The 18,265-nt window shown below is 35.2% G+C and overlaps 1 long non-coding RNA gene across 4 annotated transcripts in view; it reads right to left on the reverse strand.

The window, feature by feature from the left end:
* Nucleotides 1-18,265, reverse strand: part of LOC117678841 (uncharacterized) — a 38,194-nt gene that overhangs the window by 12,411 nt on the left and 7,518 nt on the right. For all 4 annotated transcript variants that reach the window (XR_015728508.1, XR_015728509.1, XR_015728506.1 and 1 more), the window contains one exon: nt 17,914-18,022. This is a non-coding gene — a long non-coding RNA (uncharacterized LOC117678841). The remainder of the gene's footprint in view (nt 1-17,913; nt 18,023-18,265) is intronic.

Genomic DNA, 18,265 nt, shown 5'->3' on the forward strand with positions numbered 1-18,265 from the left:
CTTGTTTTACAACTCCTTCTTTCTTCTTACTGAAGCATTTAATTAGGGTAAATTTTCCTATCTTTTAGGAAAACAATATTTATTATTAATTTATTAGTCAATCAAATTTATGTGGTATTCCATCTCATGAAAACAACTGCAAGCAAAGTGCAACAGATTTGATTTTGTGTTGTCAATCCAGTGCTGTCCATGTGCAGACTCATTGGAAGAAAGGGTTTTCCATAAACATTGGATTTTCTGCCAGAATTGTTATTTCTTATAAACTGAGGTCAAATGTTCATGGAACCACATGGTTCCATGTGTAATGTCAATGTTAGGGACAGACAAATCTCTTGATTTTGCTTTCTCTTTGTCACTTTTTAAAAAAAAACTTCACTAATTTTTATTCTATTGAAAAATATTAAGTTCTTAATAGAAAAAGAAAAGGAACAAAATTGTCATTTATCTGTCTGAATAAATTCACAGAAAGAGAATGATTTTGTACCATATTAAAGAGGAGGAATCTGAAAATTAAAAAAAAAGCTTTAAGTTATATTTCACACTGTTCTATTTATGCAGAAATCTCTAAATTTTAGTGGAATTCTAATAAAAATATAGATAGTTTATCAGAGATACTTTTCTGTAGAACTAGGTCAGTAAATACTTCAGACACAAAGCATCATAAAATAATTTGCACAAAGGTGCAAGTTTCAAAAAGATACATAAATGGTCAAATCATCATAAGATTTTGATAGCCTCACCATATAATTTTGGAATCCATAGGAGAACACAGAAATCCTACATGATTTAGCAATCACAATATATTACAATCTCTTAGAATATGGTTTAAAATATTTGCTTCTTGAAAGTGTACAGGTGCCTTTAGATGCCATTTTGTTGTCCCATTTGGGATTATCTGTGCTGCAACACATATAATATCTACTGAACAACAAATTGCTTCTCACCAAATGCTTGATTCTTTTTAACTGGAGTTGGTGCAGTCTGAATCTGGAATCTTCCACACATAAAGCAAATGGTCTGCAAAGATTTATTTTCTATACCAACTGCAACAAAGCCCAGCACATTTTCATGTGACAAATCAATCTTCTGAACAAAATTGTGTGTTTTATGAATCTTCTAATACCTTTTCAAAAAATGTCTGTCATATTCAGGGGAGTCTCGAAGGAACAGTAACTGATGTTTATTTATAAGTCATGCTGGTTTAACTAATCACATTTTAATTTTAATGCATTTTGCAATTTCATATTTATTGTATACAAATAGGAATTTTATGAGCATATCTCCATGTTATTAATGTTTAGTATGTTGACTTCCCTCTAGAGTCTGACCCTGTGGAACACAAATATCAAATAAATAGAAACAAATTAAAATCTGATAGGCCTCACGAGTCCCCCTTGCTGAGCAAATAAAATGGCCTGTTCTTTCATCACTCAACGAATCTTCTAAACTGATTAAAATAAAAGATTTCCTGCAAAGTTTAGGTTGTATTTTCATTTTTCTATCATGAATCAGTACTAAATAATTTTCTTCTCAGACTTAACAGTTTGTATGCTGGAATTTGTGTTCTGTTTATATGCTGTAAAAGTTCCTATTTTTAGAGATATCGAATCAGATGCTTATAATAGGTGCTCAGAAAAAGTTTTGCAAGGTTTTCTTCCAGAATATGATGGAATATACTTTTTAAAAGTGTTTTCTTTGAAACCATTTTAAGTAAAATCTATGGCTAGTTTACATAAAGGAGAGTAATGAAAAGCAGAATGGGACAATTTTCTACAGCCAACTTATTGCGGCCACCTCACCACTGCCAATTTTCCATGACCAACTCACAGTGGTGGGCTCCAAATTTTTAACAACCGATTCTCTGCCCTAATGACTGGTTGGGTGGGCATGGCTGGATGGGCATGGCTAGGGGGGTAATGTGACTGAGTGGGCATGGCCAACTCTATGTCACCTGTGTGTGTGGTACCTGCATGAGACAGGCAGGTTTGGGGAGGAAATCCAAGGGTCTCCGGGGATGGGGGGGAGGCGGGAGGAAAGAAAGATCCAACCTGGTTTTTTTGTTTGTTTGTGTACATGTGTCTGTGTGTGTCTGTGTGTGTGAGGGAGAGACAGAGAGGCTGCGTCAAGCTAGATTGGAAAAGCTGGCTGTGAGAGGAAGAGAAGCTGGGTAAACTATACCCAGATGCTTCCTGGGTCCCCCTCATCCTAGAAGCAGCAACTTCTCTAGTCTCTGCTAGTCCCCTTCTTTACACAGGATTGCCCAGCAGTGGAAAGGGAGAGGGAGAAGGGGACAGTGGCAGCCACTAGCATTGAGGTGAGAGTGCCACACAGAAACACTACCCCCTTCTCCCTTTCCATTGCTGGGTGATCCCGTGTGAAGAAGGGGGCTAGCAGAGAGGGGAAGAGTGCAAGGTTGCTGCCTATGGGACGAGGGGACCTGGGACACGTCTGGGTCCAGCTCATAGGACTTCTCTTCCTCGCACAGCCAGGACAAATTAACAACTCAATTTAATTATTTAATTATATAATTAACATATATATATATATATATATATATATATATATATATATATATATATATATATATATATATATATATATATACAGGCCTGTTACACGCGCAATGACTAAATTGATCAGCATTACATAAAAGCAAGCAGCTCTTCAATGGTGATTTTATACTCTGACGAAGTCGGTAGGGGCCGACGAAAGCTTAGCACAATTTTTAAAATAAAAAAAATAAAATAAACTTTTAAACGTTCCGGAGATCGTGATGTCTATCGCCTCATATATATATATATATGTTTTTCTTTTAGCCAGGTTTTTCCTACGTAACCAAGATTTCTTTACAGCCCTAGCTCAGTGGAGTCACATCCACTCGATTCTGGGCTTTTTTCTTCTGGCACTGGATGTAACTCCACTGAGCTAGGGCTGTAGAAAAATCTTGGTTACGTAGGAAAAATCTGGCTAAAAGAAAAACACACATAAAACCTACGAAAAGTAAGTGTGTGTGTATATATATATATATATATATACACAATATCCACAATTACACGGGAAGAAACCCGAAATATTAACTATGCACACACACACACACACACACACACACACACACACACACATATATATAGGTCTTTGGTTATTCGGGTCTTCTCCCACGTAAAATTGGAAGTGTCTTGGCGACGTTTCGACGAAGTCTCATTCGTCATCTTCAGGCTGGTGTTCTCGGCTTCGTGCTTCCAGGAGCCGAGAACACCAGCCTGAAGATGACGAATGAGACTTCGTCGAAACGTCGCCAAGACACTTCCAATTTTACGTGGGAGAAGACCCGAATAACCAAAGACCTACATACAAACACCCGCGAAAACCTGAGAAAACACACACACACACACACACACACACACACACACACACACACACATATATATATATATATATATATATATATATATATATATGCACACACACACACAATTTTTGTCATTCACTTTTCATTTTGTCCCTCCTTTTGCATCCTTTTTTAAATGATTCTATTCCACATTTCTTGTAACTCTTGTTCCTCAGTGAGTTGTCCTGCTTGGCCATGAAGAATTGTCCCACAGCCAACTCTTGGCTATGGCAACTTGGCCATGTCAAGTTGTCTGTGGTGAGTTGGCTGCAGACCCAACAAAAAGTCAGACAGCAATGTTGACAGGGAAGAGAGTTTCAATCTGACCTCCCAAAATGAATCATTTCGAATAATTCTATTTCTCTATGAAAGAGCCTGGAGTTCTAGGATGAAAAACAGAAGTCACATATAGACTAGCTTGGAACATTGGTTTAAATGGAGAAACAAGCCTCTGAGCCTATCCAGAGCACTTTTTTTTAATAGTCTGCAATTACATGAAATAAACATATAAGATTAATAAAATCATAAAGTGGAAAAAAAGAAGAAAAAAAGATGAACAAAAGTCTTTGAATAAAACCAGGAGTTAAAAAAAAAATAATTGTGAAAGTCCTAGGACTACTACTAAAGATATCCAACTAAAGAATTTTCTTTGTTAAAGGAAAGTTGGCTTCTCCTCAATCCTGGAATAAACCTTGCCAGGAGATAACGGTAAGATACTGTGAAAACCATGCTCCATACTAATAGGCTCTCTAAAATATGTCACTCCTAGAACAGTTGATTTCTGTTAGCTGTTCTAACATAAAAAAATGTTAGAATATCTTCAGAGCATCCAGACTATTGCAACCCAGGATTCCAGTTACATCTGTTTGCCTGTGACTGCATTTTTAGCCAGAAAAAATATTACAAATATTACAGGATTACAAGTCACAAGCAGAGACAAATGAAGATATATTATTAAAATAAGACAGCTGTTGAGTTAAGAAAGGGAATTCCATGAAGTAGTGATAGAGATGTACCGCAGCCTTCAACAATTTAATTAACTCTTTGGTTAATTTAAGGTAATTGTCTTGGAAACAGAATAAAACAGAACAGCTCGAATCACTAGCAACAATAGATATTTTTTGTCATCAACATTGGCATATTTTATGATTCTCTGGATTTTCAAACACAAAATGAGCCTGAAGATTTGAAATAGTATATTGTTCTCTAAGGAATACTCACAAACTTTTCAGGAGTATTCACAAATTTCAGAATGAAGTGAAAGATTGAAAAACTATCTTTGCCCTCTATTGATTTCTACAGGGTTAAATTTGATTTGTAATCAGATACCCTGTGTGATATTATGTTTTCTAATTGTCAAGCTGAAAGCATGCTTATGCTGTTGCCACCATTATGGCTTCTCAACTTGCCAAAGAACTAGTGGGGAGGGAAGGCTGAGATGGAATGCCAGCTACAGACTTCAAGAGGCAGAGCCATGAGAGCCAAGGACACTTTGGCAGGTGTTTTCCAAGACCAGAGACGTTTCTCATAACAATATAATGACATTCAATTGGACAATGTGACCTTCACTAATAGGGGAGAGGAGGAAATCTATACTTCAATTATGTGACTTTGCGCGAGAATTAGGTAGAGCTAATTTTGCACATCAGTGCCAAAATGCTGTACTCAATAAAATTTTGCATTCAGACATTGGAAGGTCTTGAATGTGCTTGCTTTGGTTGGATTTGTCAATCAGAACGTTGATAATAATATTGGGCATTCTTTTCAAGTACAGATACTGAAATATTTCAAATTGTCCGCCATACTTGATCCATAAGACTTAAGAATAATTCTAATAATTCTAATTTTATGAAATTTGTATTTTATAATTTTAGATGGCTTTCACATGTGTCTGCAATTTGATATTAAATATTAAATATATCAAATATAACATTTGTATTTTTAGGCAATCGTAAGTTTTGTAGTAACCTAAACCTGAATCTCTGTTACATTATCAACTCTGTAAACCACAATTCCTCCCATGACATAAGAAATTTTAAATATGTAATTAAGTGAGTAAAATTTGTTTAATAAAAAAAAGATATAATATACTTTGGATTTTTCTTAAAATAATGTATTATTAAATATATGTAATATATTTATAAAATATATAAATGTTATTAAAAAATAATTATTAAAAGAACAAATTTCCAGTCATCCTCGATGCTTTTGATTTCTCTTAAGTCTTTTTTTTAAATAAGGATAGAGTTTATCCAATCATGTATTTCTATTGATGATATATAACATACATTTTAAGTACTAAGTTTTTATGACTAAAATTTAAAATGTTTTAAACTAGAAATGGGTTAATTTATCCCCTGTATAATTATCCTACTAATATATGAAATTTTATATTAGAAAGGGGAAAAAACAATTAGTAGCTATTTTCTTGCAAAATAATTTTTCTCTTTCATTTTTTTTTTTTTAAATCTGTTGCTTAGGAAACATCAGATCTAGGAAAATTTACAGGACTTATGTTTACATGGAAACATGTAAGACTGATTTATCTCCAGATGAATTTAATAATGGTCTTGTAAAGTAACATTTTTCTAATTATTTTTGTTCACAAGAATCTCCCTCATCTTGGAATAATTGAGACAACTAGTTGTACATTATTAGATTGCATGTGTCACCTGTGTCAGAGTGTTGTTTCTTTTAAAAATGTCTAGTGCTAGTCAAAATTAGCTTTGTTGTAGTAGAACAACTTGTCTTTATTGAAGATACCACATGAAGGCAATGAAGAAAGAATTATAAACATTCTTTAAAATGGCTCTTATACAACTACAACAAAAAGAAGAAATAAGAAGAAATGGGAAATAAACAAGAAAAGATTAAAAGAAAGAACAATAAAAATGATAAATATACATAAAGTAATATTAATCAGAATTCAAATTTAGCACACAGTTTTAGCACACAGAATTATGCAATCCAGTTTTTTCCATTATATTGCTGAAGGGTCAATTCAAACATATTTGAATAAGGAATTATGCCAAAATTGATGGATATTTTACTTCTGTTGTCTGGTATATACTGCGACTTGCAGATCAAAGTTGTATACTAATGGAAAAAGAAATCCATTATTATACCTTTAGTGATTGGAACCTAAAGGACTTCCTCAGTATAGGGATATATTGAATTGATCAAACCTGAACATCCTAATTAAACAAACTGCCTATATTTTTAGATGCTATCTTAATAGGTCCTTGGTTTTGAATTATTAAGATCCTAGGAGTCTTAGTCTGTGAATCTAACTAGTTTACTCACACATAACAACATTAACAATAATAATATATCAATCTATATTTAAAAAACAACAGCACTGAAATCCTATTCATACCTATTAGGAAGTTAGGATATTTGTGTTTTTTGAGGACCGTTCCCAGATTCTGTGCATATGTGGATATGTTCTACCCATCTCCCTCCTTCCCTCTCCTTCTTTGTCTGAAGGAGACAAATAGATATAGAATCATGTCAGTGGTGAAATCCAAACTTTTTTACTACTGGTTCTGTGGGCATGGCTTGGTGGGCATGGTAGGGGAATGATACTACAAAATCTCCATTCCCACCCCACTCTAGGGGAAGGATACTGCAAAATTCCCATTCCCTCCCATTCCTGGGGAAATATATTGCAAAATCTCCATTCCCACCCTACCGTGGGGCCAGCCAGAAGTGGTATTTGCCAGTTCTCTGAACTACTCAAAATTTCCGCTACTGGTTCTCCGAACTGCTTAAAATTTCCGCTACCGATTCTCCAGAACCTGTCAGAACCTGCTGGATTTCACCCCTGAATCATGTACATATAACATAATAGAAGAGGCACCAAAGGTAGCATTACTCTCACTATTGGAAGATATAAAGTGTAAAAAAGAGACTAAAGAGCTGATAACAAATTTGTTGACTGCAGCAAGGTTAATGATTTCTAGGAACTGGAAGACACGAAGTGATTATTGTTTGGAAGAATGGTATAAGAAAGTATGGGATATTGCCATAAATGATAAATTGACTTGTAATATTAAAGTAAGGAGGGGCATAATGAAAGTAAATGAATTCAATGGAATCTGGAAACAGTTCCTAATATATGTGTTTTCTGGAGGAAGGGGGATACCACCACCAGAAGAAGCTTTAAGATTTTGGAAGCAGAAATGATCCTGAGGGGTGGGGGAGCACACTTTAATTGTTTGTATTGTGTATATTGTTATATATTATATATTATTATTCATGTATGTTATGTATGTTAATTTTTTTTAATAATAAAAATATGAAAAAAATATAATATATAAGGAATACTATTGTATTTCTATAGACGTATTGTAATTTCTTCTTTCCTCAACTTCTTTTAATCTACAAGGAACTATTTTATGGGGTTCTTTTGCATTTAAATATTTGTTTATAACTGGGAAAACACAACATAAACAGTTTGCTTTAAGAAATACCTAAGCTTTCAATCCCATGTATGGAATGTGGTAGCTCATTCTCATTTTCTAAAAGTTGTACAAGAAGAATTTCTCAGAGCAATTTCAGGTATGGTTAAAAGCTGGAGAATCTTCAGGACCAATGAAATTTATATTTAAAGGTGAAGGATCTAAAGGATAAAGGCACAAAATTCAATGTTTAATTTTTGCTAAACGCTTAAAATCACTAATCTCCTCATCTGAATAATGTATGCATTTGTTCCTTTATTTATTTATTTTTTTAAAAAAATAAACTACTCAATGGCCAAAGCCATTTTATTGTAAATTTACAATAAAATACTTCAAAAGATTTGAATAAATATATATATATAGTAAAACAAAATCAAATACAGCAAATGTAAAATGAAAACACTATTGCAAATTAGAAAACAGCAAGGCAGACATCAAAATCTAAAACTATATAAATCAAGATAGAAACAACTCGATTTTAAAGCTAATTTAAAAATCTGGGACAATAGATAGGCCTTCATCTAGTGTCAAAATGACATTAATGTGTCCCTGAGTGGAAATTCCATAAATGGGGTGCCACCACAAATAAAGCTTTCTTGGAGAAAGCTTTCTAGATGAATATCACCATTGTATTACTATGCATGCATGTTAATTATATGAATATATGAAACATCGTCCTCTTCACAAGAAATTAGTAGCTATTAAGAAGGTGAATTCTCCAGCCATTTACAGGCTTATGTACAAAGTACTGAGCATTTAGATTAATCTCTGACATACAAAGCTGTCCATAATTCCTTAGTCTTCAAGACTAGATGCATTGATTCTATAAACTGAAAGTTCAGATAAGCTTTTAAAAAATCCATTAACTCAGGGAACTGGATGGGCTTAAGGCTGACACTGACAAAGTAAAGGGTTTCACAGTAGCGCTGCATCAGATTGATTCAAGTGTCAGATGTTTAACACTATCAAATGAGGCAATATTATATAAAATTGATGGAACAAACCCCAATTTAATTCATTTGGGTGTCAAGACTGGCAAGTGGCTACTCATAAGTTTCTGAAATACTATGGTCTTCGTAAAACACTGAAGTTATTGCAGTTGGTGGGAGCCAGATGTGCAGCTAAAATGAAGACACCAAAATCATACAAACAGTTTAGAGACACAAAAGCAACTAGCAGGATAAAGAACAAAAGTTGTACTGGCTATTGGGAAAAAAAGAAAGGTTAGGAAACTTAATAAATTTATTTTTGTGGCATTTCAAACATATATTTCTCTAAATTCCCCATCGTTAGGGATTAGCTATCATAATTCTCCAAATATTTCAGTTCTTGGCCATTGTACTGTGTTGAATATATGCATAAAAAATTCTAAATTGTTGGCCTTTTGTTGTTGCTGGTTTGTTTTTGGTAAAATACTAATTGAACTAAGAAGTATTTTAAGATGAATGTGGAAATAGAATGGAATTCTTGGTAAAAACATGTTAATGTTAGATGGACTAGAGAAGATATCCTTATCCAGAGTCAGTTGATTTGAGTGAACAATCACTTTATTTTTAAATGAAAAATGCAGCACCAATTTATTTTCTCAAATTCTACTATCAAGTTCAACTTTGCATTACTTGGAACTGAGAATTGCAATGGCCCAGACACACATACTTTCCTATCCTTAATGGCTATTAGGTGTACAACGTGCATGATCTGCTAGGGCAAGGACCTACAAACGTTTGGGTGTCAGGGACTGGTTCTTTGGAGGACAGGTTTTTTGTGGGCCAGGAGTATGTGGTTTTACACACTGCCTGGATCTCACATGTGCACAGATAGAGCTTCCCTCATTTGTGCGGCCCAGTTCCTGGTAGGCTAAGGACCAGTGGCAGTCTGCAACCCAGGGGTTGGGGAACTCTGTGCTGGGGGATAGATCTCTATCTTTACTACTAGTAGGATATTTATTTTGTGACACCTGATTTTTTAAAGTTCTGACAACAAATGTATTTTTCTTTTGTGAAACTGATATTACATATGTTTGGCTATTAACACAGACATCCTTTTGTAATTTTAGGAAGGGAAGGGAAGGGAAATCAGGCACCAATGCTTTTTGAATAGGTTGATCTTAGTCACTTTCACTACAAGTAATTATTGGCTTCTGTAATTAGATTTAACAAGAAAATTTTACAATGTTTACAATCATCATACTTACATAATTAACAAATACATTGTTCCCCTTCTAGTCTACTTATCAAAAATGATTCTATTCTATCTAATACAGAATATCTTGTTTATCTGCCCTTCTGACAAATCAAGCACACATATGTATTTTTAAAACAATTGTACTCTATATTATCAAGTAAAGAGATGAGAATCTCTTTACATTTTTGTAGACCTTGATTCCTTGGCCATTGTTATATGAAGGTTATTTGAATTCCTTTCTTTAGCAAGAGAAGAGGATGAAATCAATGCTTTGCCTTTCTTCCTTTTTGCATGTACATGTATCACAAGAAGTGATGAATTGTTTGAACAGAGCAACTGAATGATAAACAAGTCTGAATTTTTCAGTTTGCTGGGAAAAAGAAGCTTTAGGGACCTAAAGGACTGCTGCTTGCTTTGGAAGACGTTTTGTTTTATGCACGCATAACCTTGTGAGGATGGAGGGTTATATTCAATCTTATGTGCCAGCAGCCACATTCAAAAAGTAGACATTGTTGTAAATATAAATATGGCCAAGAAAACAAGTGGCCAAAATGAAGATGAGAGTGGGGCGGAAGGGTGAATAGGGTCTACTTTAATATTAAATATGCCTCCAGTCATCCAAAAAGGGACATGACAGCGTATTTGGATATATTTTTATGCCATTATTTCTAAATATTTATTCTTAAATTTGAAAATAAGTCTGTCATTTCACTCTCTCTCGCATCTATTTATCTCTGTTTCTATCTGTCTGTACATCTCTCTCTCTGTCTCTCTTTTTCCATCTATCCTTCTATCTATCCACCTATCCATCCATCGATCCTGATATATTCAATGTTTCAAAAAGATGAAAACATTTAAGGGATAAAGCAAGCTCATTGCTGTCATACCTAGGGATGAGTTCTAAAATTTTTAACTACCGGTTCTGTGGGCGTGGCTTATTTTGTGGGTGTGGCTTGATGGTCATGTGACAATTCTTTAGGATTTAGCAGAGATGCTGGTCTACCAGGATTGTAACTGCTTGCAGAGCTGTACCGGTCTACTCATTGGTTTTTGGAGGCACTGGTCTACCCATTTATTTTTGAAGGCATCGGTCTACTCATTTATTTTTGCAGGCACTGGTCTATCCATTTATTTTTTCAGGCACTGGTCTACTCATTTGTTTTCTTTTAACACTGATCAGCTGTAGGGTGGCCCTTTGAAGCCCTGCGGCAAGAATTAAACAGTTTTTTTCCCTCTAGCTGATCAGCTGGGACTCAGGATGCAGCAATAGATTGGGGGTGGGGCCAAATAAAAGGTAAGAATAATGCAGGGTGGTGAGGGGGACACGGGGGGGGGGGCAGAACCGGTTTGGTGATATCATATTGTCACTGGTACCGGCTCGGCGGAACCGGGCGGAACTGGGAGTACCCACCACTGATCATACCTAACCATTTATGATTCTGTTCTTTACAAGAAGCATTGAATAAATAATCATTGTACTGTATTTCTCCATTAATCCTTCCTTAACATGCCACAGAAATTGAAATGACCTTTCCCTTAGGATACGGAAAGAGGTATGAACAAACAGTAGGATTTAGTATTCATCTGATTCACATGTGGATGGAATTTATGAAAAATGTTTATCTGTGAATAATTGTGTCTTATGTTTTTATACTTTTATACTTAATAAATACAACAGACACACACACATGCATACATACAATAAAATGTGCTGACTACTTTCTAGCAACTCAGCATTGACCTTATAAATATAATTTTATACCGTGTTTCCCCGAAAATAAGACCCTGTCTTATATTTTTTTGAACCCTGAAATAAGCGCTTGGCCTTATTGCCATGTGCTCAAAAGCCCGATTGAGCTTACTATCAGGGGATGTCTTATTTTGGGGGACACAGGGTATTTATACATTAATTAATGACATACATTATAGTAAGAACTATTGGACAACTGCATTAGAATCAAAGCCATTGCAATAAAATAGCTGTTGGATATTTATCCTACGGTTGGGTAGGTAATATATAGAAAAACTATGTTTGTGACTTTAAATGTTATAAGAAGAATGATTGGCTGTGCTATTATCAGGCAGCCATAAAAGTAGACAGAAAGCCCGGGAGCTCCTGCTCCTGCTATTTGATGGTTGATCTTTTGAAGAGGAACTGTGTGTGACTGAAGAGAACTGTAAGCAAACTATGTTTTGTGTTGGAGAGTGATTATTTGAAGATGTGTTATCATTGTTTTGAGAAACCAAGTTTGTTTTTTTCACTAAGAGTAAAGAATGTTTTTTTTTCACCGTTCAGAGTCTGTGAGTATATGTGTGTTTAACCAGCAACGTATCTCTTTGCTGTCCTGTCCGTTGCCTGTCCGTTGCAGAGGGAAGTTTTACCCACAACAATAGCAACAAAAACAAACAAACAAACAAACAAAAAAGCTGGAAGCAATCATTTTATATATATACACTTTTACACAAAATCTGACCATTGAAAAAACAAGCATCTTGTATCTAGTGCAATAAATCTTATATGTCACTGTGCATATATCTAACAATCATGTTTATTTTCTGTATGCTGAAAACAGAAAACACTGACATGTAGGAGAGGAACCAAATTGTTTCTATTGCATTGCTTTTCTATTCTATACCATTTCAGCTTTAAATCCCTGGAGGTATTAAACATAAAGCCACAAACAGGATAAACGAATTCAAAGGTGAATAAAGCACAAGAATAACACCCTAAAAACAGTTCTTAAATAACTGAGCTTCCATCTCCACAGAAGGATTATGTCTGGGGAATCAGTTACTTCATCATGAATTTGCAGGGGTTTTTTTCATTTCATTACTATAGGGGTGTCAGCTTAGGGTATTTTATGACAGCCAGAAGGAAATGTGTGTGTGTTTTGAGTTTTATGTGTATGTGTATGTTTGTGCATTCCCCAGAGAGCCTGAATATACAGAAAAACATCAGGTTATCAGTTAAGTTTGTGACAGGAAAACTATCAGGGTTAAAATTCTAAAAAGCAGTACTTTGATCGAAATGGCTACTGACACGATTGCTTTTCATACGATATTGCAACTGTCCTCCATTTGATATTTAGCACAGGGCTGGGTTATAAATTTTTTTATTACCAGTTCTGTGGGCATGGCTTATTTTGTGGGCGTGGCTTAGAGATCATGTGACTGGGTGGCATGGCTAGCTGGTCATGTGACCGGGTGGCCATGGCTATGTGTATAGGGACTACTCAGAGGGCTGAAAAAAGTCATTTCTGACAGGTCGTCGCACTTTTGACTGGTCCTCACTCTTATGACCATCCTCACATTTATGCCCATGCAGCATTCTTAACAACCATGTCACTCATTTCACAACTGCTTCTCTTCACCAGGATGACAAGATAGGACAAAAAACGTAAAATTTGAGGACAGTTGTAAATTCGAGGACTGGTCAAAAGTGCGAGAACCAGTCAAAAATAACTTTTTCAGCCTCTCAGTAGACCATATGCACAAAAGGACTACCCAGAGGGCTGAAAAAAGTGATTTCTGACAGGTCCTTGCACTTTTGACCGATCTTCGCACTTATGACTAGTCATCATTTATGACCATTGTAGCATTCTTAACAACAGTGTCACTCATTTCACAACTGCTTCTCTTCACCATGATGACAAGATAGGGTAAAAACGTAAAATATGAGGACAGTCGTAAGTTCGAGGACTGGTCAAAAGTGTGAGGACCAGTCAAAAATATTTTTTTCAGCCCTCTGAGTAGTCCATATGTACAAAAGGATACAGCAATAGAGAGGATGAAGGAAGGAGAAGAGAGATGGAAGAAGGGAGGAAGAAAGGGAAAGGAAATTAGAGTAGGAGTGACGGTAAGAGAGGGAGGAAGAGAGGAGGAGAAGGAGAAAGGAAGAGGAAGTAGGGAGGAGAAGAAGTGGGGAGGAAGAGAAAGTAAGAAGGAAACAAAAAGAGAGAGGTGGTAGGTTTGAGGAGAAAGATTGCTGTACAATAAAAAAGATGAAAGGGAAGAAAGCCATTAAGATAAAGAATGAATTGTTAAACTTTAAAGAATAAAAGAGAACAAATATGAATAAATAGCAATAATTAGAAACACACATACAAACATACAATGTATTTTCTTTGAACAGAGTATTTGGCCGATTCACAAATTTAAACAGTATTTAGTCATTTCAATTAAATTTACAATTTCTATATTTCCTTTTTGCCATATTTATTCCTCATCTATTTTTAAAAAAAACAATATTACCCTTCATCCTCATCTCTAATCTTAATCAAATTCAATTTTTCCCTTCTATTCTATATTATACCCCTTCCCATTGTCATCTATTTTTATATCCATCCTCACATTGGTTAATTGTGTAATATTACAGTTGTTTAATACAAATTCAACATTTTAATATAAATCAATTAGTTATATAACTATCTTTTTTAATATAACTATATTAATCAATATGAACATGAATATTCCAATTATTTCTATGCAATCCAATTTATTACAAATCAATTAATTATATTTACCAATAATAATAAACCAAATAATTTGTCCCATATATTCCTCCAAACCACAACTTAATCATTTCTGCTTTCAACACAATAAACAATTAATAGTATCTCAATTATTACAAGTCCCTAATTAAATAGTTTGTTTTCTTTTGTGTTTTAAAATCTTGAACTTTCCTCTTTTGCCCTAAATTTCCCATTGTTTGCACCTACCTTTTTTGGTGAGGAAAAAGAAAAAGAAATCTCTCCCTGCCTTATTTTGTCACGTTGCAACAAAGAGCCTGCTTTACTTTCAGTTTCGTTTTTTTCAGCATAGCTAGGAGAAAAAAATCTGCTCCAACACTCTTTGCAGCTAGCAACACAGCCCTACGCAAAACAGCTGAGAGCAAGTCAGCTGACAGTCAGGAGACCAATCTAATCAACTTGTGCTAATTAACCAATGCTGAAGCTGAAAGGGGCTGTTTTTTCTTGCTGTTTGCTTGCAAGGAGGTAACTGCTGCGAGGCACAGGCCAAAGAGTGGGGGCAACCCTCCTTGCCATTTAGCCCCCCCTGTCACCCCCTTTTGCTTCTAGCTCCCTCCTGCCGCCCCCCTTGCCTCTTACTGCCCCCCTAAGGATGGTACCGCCCACTTTGGCAACCACTGGCTTAACTACTTAACTACTTAACAACCGGTTCTACCAAAGTAGAATCCTACCACTGGGTCTACTATTTATTTTTGCAGGCATTGGTCTACTCATTTGTTTTCTTTTAACACTGGTCAGCTGTAGGGAGGCCCTTTGAAGCCCCGCGGCAAGAGTTTAAACAGTTTTTTTTTCCTCTAGGCATCAGCTGGGACTCAGGAGGCAGCAATAGATTGGGAGTGGGTGGGGTAAACGAACTGCGAATGGGCCGGGAACCGGTTCAGGGGCGTGGCCAGCCAATCTTATTACCGGTTCTCTGAACTATTAAATTTTTTTACTACCGGTTCTTGCGAACCAGTGCGAACTGGGAGCAACCCACCACTGATTTCGCATGTACAACACTGATCTGTCTGACATATTCTGGTATTTCTTTTAGTACCTTTCACACATGATGAGCCAGCTTTATGAATAAGCCATCATCCTAACATCTTTAACCACTTCTGGAAAATAATCAGTGGTGCTTCATTCAGGTGTCACAGAAACAGGTTATCTGCTCTCTTTGATATCTGAGATTGCAAATTTAGACATCTTATGTCACTTGGGCTGTTCTGCATGTGTGAACTTTCTTTTCCAAAGCTATAATTTTTGGCTTGGGAAAAGCTTATTCATACTTCATACATGGCATTGGGCTCAAATTTTAAAATAATATTAATCCCCTTTCTTTGAAGTAGTAAAACTAAAAATATATTCTGAGTTCACCATAGATCCCATTCCTGTTTCTTGAGCCCACTGATTTTAATGAGGAAAAATGAATAAAAACATATAATAATTGAATGTTGATCTTAAATAATTGCATTTTTTCCCAAAGCTTCTGAGAAACTATGGCTAAAGTTCATTACTTTTTGTTGATTGGAACCTTTTAAATTAAACATAAAAATATTTCGCACATTGTTTTTTAAAAATATACACAACAGTAACTGCAAATGAATTTAACATGCCCATGCCTTCTACAATAACTTCCTACTGATAACCTGATGATTTCTCCCAGATAAACTTTAACACTAGGAATTTAATGTAATGTGCTCTCTTTACATCATATAATTGCTTGATCTGTACTAAATTTACAGATCTGGTGGGGATATTTCACACATCTAATAGAATGGTGCAGGAATTGATGTTGTGGATTTTATAAAAAAATAGAATTTTCTGAAAAACAGCAAGAATTTAATCTAAGAATTTAGATTAAATGAATGTTCACATCTGCCTTCATAATGGCATTTCAAATATGCCATGTTTAAACTGAGAATCTGTAGTTTGTAGATGATTTAACTATCTTGCATAGACGCACTAGTTAAATTCCCACAAATTAAATGCCTTTGCTTGTTGTAGTTGCTGCTAGTTTTTGTTTTTTGTTTTAATATTCAGGTATGTTTTTACTATCATAAATCAGTTTTACAGCATTTGATGTTTGGTAAACTTATAATAATACTTAAATGTCTTAAATGTATGTTCAATCTGGAGAGAAGAAATTCTTACTACCCTGGAAATCTGACAACCGATATAATCTTTTCCAACTAACAAATGTTATTAAAAGGCGTAAGCTTTTATGAGTTGCAGCTCGCATTTTTGCCACCGTCTAACACGGTTCTCCTCCTACCGGTATAATGTTGACAACTGATATATATCACTGAATTATGTGAACATGACAAATATCTGCATAAGGTTAAAATGCAATTGTTTTGTATCTTGCAGTAGAAGGTGGAAATAAACTCCCACAAAATCTTGGATAGACTTAAGATGCTCAAGGAGTCAAACTCAGCTAGGCAGATTGCCAGCTGGAAATGGCATGCTTCTAGTTTTAATATTTAAGAACAACGAGGAGGAAATTGTTGACAGATGACAAACAGAGGTTCTGAATAGGGAATATGCCTCAACTGAAACTTTTATTTATTGCAGTCTTCTGGGAAGATATTGAAATGTGTTATCTGTCCATCATGACTTGAAAATTGCTTAGCATAGTAATGCAATAAAGTAACAGCTCACCTCTGCTATGAGGAAGGTGTTCAATGTGCTTTGCTGACAGTAACTGATTGACATGAGTGGTGTGGGTGGAGTGGCATGGCAGACATATTCATGAGTGATCACAGTGACAGTTCTATTCCTTGAACTCATTATCATCTATAGAACCCTGTAGAATTCTATAGGGTCCTATAGGACCCTATAGAATATATTGACTCTTATGGGGCATTTTGAAGCAGGGATGGTCCTTGGTGCTCTCTGAGATATTTACTTACTCAAACTAGATAACATCATCAGCGCTAGAGATGTTATCTAGTTTGGGTAATGAAACGTTCTGCAACAAAACAACAAGCTCAGAAAGTACCGAGGACCCCTTATTTCAACCCACCACTACAAATATTGTCCTTTATTGATTTTGAAGCAAATGCTTGAATAGCTTAAAGAATGGGGGTAGAAACAGTATACAGGCAAAAACTGTTATAATTAAAATATATTATGAGGGTTTTTTCTTAATAGTTTATTTATTTACATACTTTAATACTTTAAAAAGGACTTATAAACTTGCATATCCATATAATAGAATAGAATAGAATAGAATAGAATAGAATAGAATAGAATAGAATAGAATAGAATAGAATAGAATAGAAGCCAAGCAGAAGCTACAGTACTAACTAGGTTCTATTAATCAGTAGGCTTTTACTAGCTTCTTCTCTAATATGCTTTTGAACTTACTTGCCTTGAGTATCTCTTGGATTTGATATGAATGTGTCAAAAGTTTAAACCCATTGAAACTGGAGATAATATCTTCCTTGGCTGTTTGATCTTCTCAAAATTATTCATTCTACCTGGTGGGAAAAGGAACAGCAGATGGCAGGAGAATTCACTACAAGGCAGGATGAATTGGGCAAGTAATTTATTAGCTAGGCATTTCTGTCACAAGTTTCTACTTTGCAAATTGCAAATCCTATGATCCCCAGCAGAAGTTGACGTTCCTTATGTCAGTTACAGCTTAGAAAAATTACTGTATTGGGTTGCTGAAAAGCTAGTGAAAGGGCATTTTAATGAAGGAAACACTAAAAAGTACATTT

The sequence above is a fragment of the Pantherophis guttatus genome, chromosome 6 (genome assembly GCF_059756535.1).
Source record: "Pantherophis guttatus breed Tessera chromosome 6, ASM5975653v1, whole genome shotgun sequence".
NCBI lineage: Eukaryota > Metazoa > Chordata > Lepidosauria > Squamata > Colubridae > Pantherophis > Pantherophis guttatus.